Here is a 6,604-nt window from a genome sequence, read left to right as displayed (position 1 = left end):
ATCACTATTTTTCGAGTGTTTATTTTTAGCTCCACTCTTCTTTTTCCTCTCCTCCGAGATTCCAGTGACATGAATGATAGACATTTTTTATAATCCTGCAGGTCTGAAGGCTCTGATCACTTTTTTCCTGTATATTTTCTGAAATAGACTGTTCAGAAATCTGCCATTCAAATTTGGTAATGTCATTGTTCTTTCTTCTAGTGTACTGAATCTTTCCTCTGTTCTCTCCATCATGCTGTTGAACCATTGAACTTCTTTTTATTTTGGTTATTGGATTTTCAGTTTTAAATATTTCATTTGGTTCCCCTTTATATCTTCCATTTCTTTGTTGGGGCTTTTCTATTTTATTCATTTGTTTCCAACATGTTCACCATTGCTCACTGAAGCATTTTTATGATGGCTGCTTTAAAATCTTAGTCAGTTAATTCTAACGTCTCTCCCAGTTTGGTGCTTCCATCTATTAATTTGTCTTTTTTCATTCAGTTTGACATGTTCCTGGTTCTTGGCATGACAAGTGATTTTCTATTGAAACCTGGATATTTTTGTATTATGTTAAGAGCCTCCGATTTTATTTAAACCTTCTCTTTAGTTAGCTGTCTCTGACAGCACTCCTATAGAGGGAGAGAAGGGGTCTCCATAGTTACTACCAGTGGAGGTAGAAGTCCAGGCTCTTCACACGGTTTTCATTTATACCTAAGGTGGTGGTGGGGGCTCCTCTTTCTTGCTGGGGTAGCGGGGTGGAAGTCTCCACTGACATTGAAGTGGAGGTGGTCTCATTACTTCTGGTCAATGATGAAAGTCCTGACTTTCTAGGCCCCCTCTGATGCTACCCCAGTAAAGAGGGAGGATTTCCTTGTTAATGCCAGATAGATCCGTGCATGGTATCCGTTGACACTCCAGGGAGGAGGTGGGCTTATTGCAGCTGGCAGAGATGAAAATCCTAGCCTTCTACTTGGATTTCTCTGACACCACGCCAGCAAAAGTGCTCAAGTATCTTGTTATGGCCTTGTGAAGGTGGCATTCTCAGCTCCCCCCTTGACCTTAGCTGTGTGGGTGGGGAGGAGACCACTGTTGTCTTCTGTGGTGTTTGGCTGGAGTGGAGTAGTTATTGTCTGACAGTCCTCTGTCTCACTAGGCTACGCTTTTCCTGGCATTTTGGCTACAGAGAGCAGGCATCTGATGGGGCTTTTTTTTTTTTTTGGGGGCTATGCCCACTGGCATTTCTAGTTTGCTGGATCCTTCAGTTCTAACTCTGGTATATCTGGAGCAAAAAGAAAACCCGGGGAACGTACCACTGTGCTATTCCGCAGGTGAAGTCCCCAGCCAATCTGCCCTTTTCTCTCCACCCTTCGGCATCTTCTTATGTGTGTCTTATTTGTAATGTTCAGGGTCTTTAGCTGTACACAAAAGGGAGAATGGGGAAAAGTGCATCAGTTACATTTTTCCATAAGTGGAAGAATTTTAAGTGATGTAGAAAAATATAATTATTAACATGGAAATTTCTTCATAATATGTTGTTTTCAATTAAAACATAGGTTGCAAAACAGTATTGTTACAGGTACTATATATATATACATTATACTAACTAGACAATATATGGAGCACTGGTAGTGCGGTGATTAAGAGCTTGGCTGCTAACCAAAAGGTTGGCAGTTCAAATCTACTAGCCACTCCTTGGAAACCCCATGGGGCAGTTCTATTCTGTCCTATAGGGTCACTATGAGTTGGAATCTACTCACCTGCAATGGGTTTGGTTTTTGGTGGGTCAGGAAAAGTCTAGAAGAGTGTCTAAAATTGATATCTGTGTTTAACCTCCAAATGTAAGGATTATAAGTGATTTTTCTTTTTTTATTTAACTATATTTCCGATTTTTCAACATGAAAATTACTTGAATAAATTAATAAAGCATTTAAAAGTATGAAAAGTAATTTTGAGGCATTTGAATGTAGTAGGAATAATAATAGGGAGCCCTGGTGGTTCAGTGATTAAGCACTCAGCTGCAAACCAATAGGATGGCAGTTTGAACCCACCAGCCACTCTGCGGGAAAAAGATGTGGCAGTCTGCTTCCGTAAAGATTATAGCCTTGGAGACCCTATGGGGCAGCTCTCCTCTGTCCTATAGGGTCGCTATGAGTTGGAATCAACTTGTGGCAATGGATAGGAATAATAGTTATAATATTAGCTACTATTTATTGAGCAGTACTATTGTGTCAGATAGAATATTGGGTGCTTTATATGCTCTATCTCATTTAATTCTTACCTCTATGAGGTAGGTTTTATTTGCCCCATTTTACAGGTATGGAAACCAGCTCAGAGAGGTTAAGTCACTTGACTATGTTTACAAAGCTAGTAAAAACAAGGGTGCTAACAGGCTTGCCTGGCTTCCTGCTACCCCCCAACAATCACTGACATATTCGTTGTGCTTCATGCCTTACAAAGCGCTTTTCACATGTGTTCACGTTTAGTTCTCCCAGTAACCCAGAGGCAAAGTTGAAAAGGGCACTGAGACTTGACCTCGCAGGGTTTGGGTTTAGCCTGTGGCTTCAGTGAGCTGTAAGAATGTCACAAACTCAGTTAGACTATATGACTTCCGTCCAACTTACTTTGTTCAACCCTCCCATGGGGATGCCCTCTGGAATCTTACCATCCAAAAGTCTACCCACAGTGAACTGGGATAATCCGTAGCCATGGAACCTCGCCCAGAGAAGACAGAGCCAACTCAGCACGTGGAATCAGGAAAAAAAAAAAACCCAAAGGGCAAGCGGGCAGCAGTGTCACTAGGGGCAGGGGAGGGGTGTGGGCCTCCTCCCTACCCTGGGAAAGCACATCACTCACGATCCAGGCTCAGCCTTGCGCCTCCTTCCTTTTTATTTTCCCACCCTAATCTCCAGAGGGAGAAGTCCTGTATCAACCCCAAGAGAAAGAGCTGGAATAAGGAGGCACATTTTTTAAACTAAGCTATATTGGTCTTCTGAGTTCTCCCACTCCGTTTTTGGTTTTGGTTTTTGTGCGTTTTAATTTTTCTACCCCCTCAAACTCTGTGTCCTCTTCCTCTGCATTTGTGACACTCAGGCGGGATGTGACTGTCCAGCGTCCTCTCCCCGCCTCTCAGCCCCATCCAGAGCCCCAGTGGGATGTCTTTCCCCTTCCTGAATTTGACACTCTTAAGTCAAAGGTGCCAAACTGTTCACCCATATTTTATTTGGTTTGCATGATGTTAGTTCAATAGTTGGATTTTACTTGGTTAGTTCATTTCATGTGAATTGATTGACAACATTTAAAAGTCAAAAAACCCAATTTCTGGCTTCTCTTGAAAAGAGAATATTTGGCAATATGGGACCATATCGCTTCATGGCACAAAGAGGCTCAAGCTGAATCATGCCCACGCCCTTTAAGGGGACACATTCTCTCCAGTTTGCCACAGTCCCCACCACTCCCTCTTACTGACCGGTCAGGGTTCATTGGTCACATCACCTACCAGGTCCCTTTGGGTTTCTGAGTATCCTGCCATAATTAACTGTTCCTCTGTTCCTTCCCTCCTAAAACACCATTTCCTTGTTAAACTGACCTCCCGTCTTCAGAGGGGAGCAATGCGATTAAACTTGATACTACAAAAACCTCTAACCAAAGTCTGTTCCCCAGACAGCAGCAATGGCATCACCTGGGAGCTGTCAAGGAATGCAGAGTCTCAGGCCTCGTCTTAGACCTGCTGAATCAGAATCTGAATTTAAACAAGATCTCTGGGTCATTCACAGGAACACTAAAGTTTGAGAGGTGCTGTAGAGTGATTGTCCCATGCGGCCCTTTGCTCCTCATCTCACCCAGGAGAGTGTCTATTTGAGGGGAAAGGTTTATAACACTGATCTGTGAGATTTTAATGTGAATAAGTGAAAGTGAAGACATTTAATGGGAGATATTTTCAGATTTACTGCCCCTTCGAGCTGGAAGAGACCCTGGCGATCTTCTAATGATTCAGAGTCCAACTCTCCGTTTGTGACTAAAGACTCAGAAGCTCAGAGAGTGGAACTGCTCTTGTCCAAAGTGAAAAGCTAGTGTCAGCGCTGAGAGGGAGGATGCCTCCTCACAGCAGCGACACATTTCCTGGGTCAAAGACCTCAGAATATTTTGGAGGATTTGCAGACAACCTGTGTTTACTTCCAGTCCTGCTTTGTCTAGAACACCGGTTTTCAAACTGGAGTGTACAGCAGAATCACCAGGAGGACTCAGTAAGCAGATTGCTGGATCTTGTGCACACGTGTAAGGAGCCCTGGTGGCACAGTGGTTAAGCGCTCGACTGCCAACCATAAGGTCAGCAGTTTGAACCCACCAGCCGCTCCCCGGGAAGATGTGCAGTCTGCTTCCGTAAAGATTGCAGCCTTGGGAACACTGTGGGGCGGTCCTACTCTGTTCTATAGTGTGGTCATGAGTTTGAATTGACTCGACAGCAACAGGTTGGGTGCATATACGTGTGGACACCTCGAAGCCTCTTGCTAAGCTCCTTCTGCACCTCTCATAAACACCTCGGCCAATGCTGGAGCCCAGGATGAGCATCTGGGTGGCACAGTCCACCCTTGGAGGATGGTCAGGAAGGGAGGCCCATGCAGGTCCTGCAAGTGGGCTACGAGCTTTCAGGCTAAGAATTCCAAGGACCCAGGCACCAGAGTGGGGCCAAGAAGTTGGGGGCAGGGCCACCACATTAGCACTACCGTTTGGCCCAATGGACTCCTTACCCCATGGGCAGAGGCTGGAGCAGAGTCTCTAAGCAACTCGTGGCAACCTCATGGGTGTCAGAGTAGAACTGTGTGCCACAGGGTTTTCAATGGCTGTGATCTCTTGGAAGTAGATTGCCAGGCCTTTCTTCTGAGGTGCCTCTTTGTGGATTCAAACTGCCAACCTTTAGGTTAGTAACCATGTGGTTGGTTAACTGTTTGGGCCACACAGGGACTCCAATTCTACTTTACATAGAGTCAAGTTGTGGAATGTATTATTCCAAAAGGGTCATACAGGGACACATACAAGTATTCAAACATATTATACAAACATAGATTCATATGTATGTCTATATACATGTATGTGTATATTTATATAGATGTATATATCCATATAATGTGTGTGTGTATATATATATATATGTATGTATGTATATATAAAGGGTCCTCTTTCTCCATCTCTGTCTACCTGAAGAAAATGAGTAAACCATGTTTATTTCCTAAGGGTGGGTTAGGATATCCGGCCATGTCCACAGACACCATTTGGGAGGACACGCATCATGTCCCAACCACATGGGGCTGGGTATCCCATTGGACTGGCCAACCACATTGCCCTGGCACTTTTTCCTAAGTTATCTCTTGTGTTTCTTTTCTGAAGCAAGTTCAACCTAGAAGGAAAAGGTAAAACCTCCTAATCCCTCCCTATGCAAAACTGAAGGGATTTGGGGCCCCTGAACGTAAGTCCTGTAGCCTTCTTTGGATTTATTGAATTGCATGATTACAACCAAGAAAAAAATGTACAGAACACTTCAGAGATGAGTAGTTTGAACAGAAATTAAGACATGAGTAATTAACGGGATTAAGAGAGGAGTACCTACATTTATTTTAAGGTTCCCCTGACAGCTCACAGGGGCTTTAAAAATCCTCAAGACTTTAGGGTTGCATCATCTTTGTGGAAAGTAACACCAGCTTTTCATGTATTCGTTCAACTCCAAAAATTCTGATATAACTGTCAACGTGTCTGACTTCTAGGGTGAAAAATACCAGTGCTGAATATTTGTCTGGCATTTTGGATACCACTGTTGAGGATCTATTGCAGAAAAATATATCAGAGCCACAGGCTACCTCAGATAAGCAGCTGTTATGGAAATGGCAGAAACCAGGAATCTAATTCTGGCCTTGCTGCTAACCAGCATGTGACCGGGGCAGGTCCTTGCCTCTCTGTGGTTTTCACTGTCCTGTGTTTACAGGAAGAAGGTTGGGTCAGAGGAATCTCAGGTTCCCCACAGTTTCAACTCTCTGACCCTACTCAGTCCCGGTGTGGTAAGCTGAACAGCCACCCCAAAGATATCCATGTTCTAATCGCTGAACCTGTGAATGTTAACTTACATGGCAAGAGGGACTTTGTAGATATGATGAAAGTAAGGATCTTGAGATGAGAGATTATCCTGGATTACCCAGGTGGGCCTTAAATGTTGTTATGGATTGACTGTGTCACCCAAAAATGTGTGTCAACTTGGCTAGGCCACAATTCCCAGTATTGTGTGATTGTCCACCATTTTGTGAGCTGATGTGTTTTTCCCATGTGTTGTAAATCCTACCTCTATGATGTTAATGAGGCAGGATTAGAAGCAGTTATGTTAATGAGACAGGACTCAATCTACAAGATTAAATAGTGTCTTAAGTCAATCTCTGTTGACATATGAAAGAGAAAAAGGAGCACAGAGGAGAGGGACCTCATACCACCAAGAAAGTAGTGCCAGGAGCAGAGTGTGTCCTTTGGACCCGGGGTCCCTGCCCTGAGAAGCTCCTAGACCAGGGAATCTTGATGACAAGGACCTTCCCCCAGAACTGACAGAGAGAGAAAGCCTTTCCCTGGAGCTGGCACCCTGAAT

The sequence above is a fragment of the Trichechus manatus genome, unplaced genomic scaffold (assembly GCF_000243295.1).
Source record: "Trichechus manatus latirostris isolate Lorelei unplaced genomic scaffold, TriManLat1.0 scaffold00255, whole genome shotgun sequence".
Lineage (NCBI taxonomy): Eukaryota > Metazoa > Chordata > Mammalia > Sirenia > Trichechidae > Trichechus > Trichechus manatus.
This window is presented reverse-complemented; position numbering follows the sequence as displayed.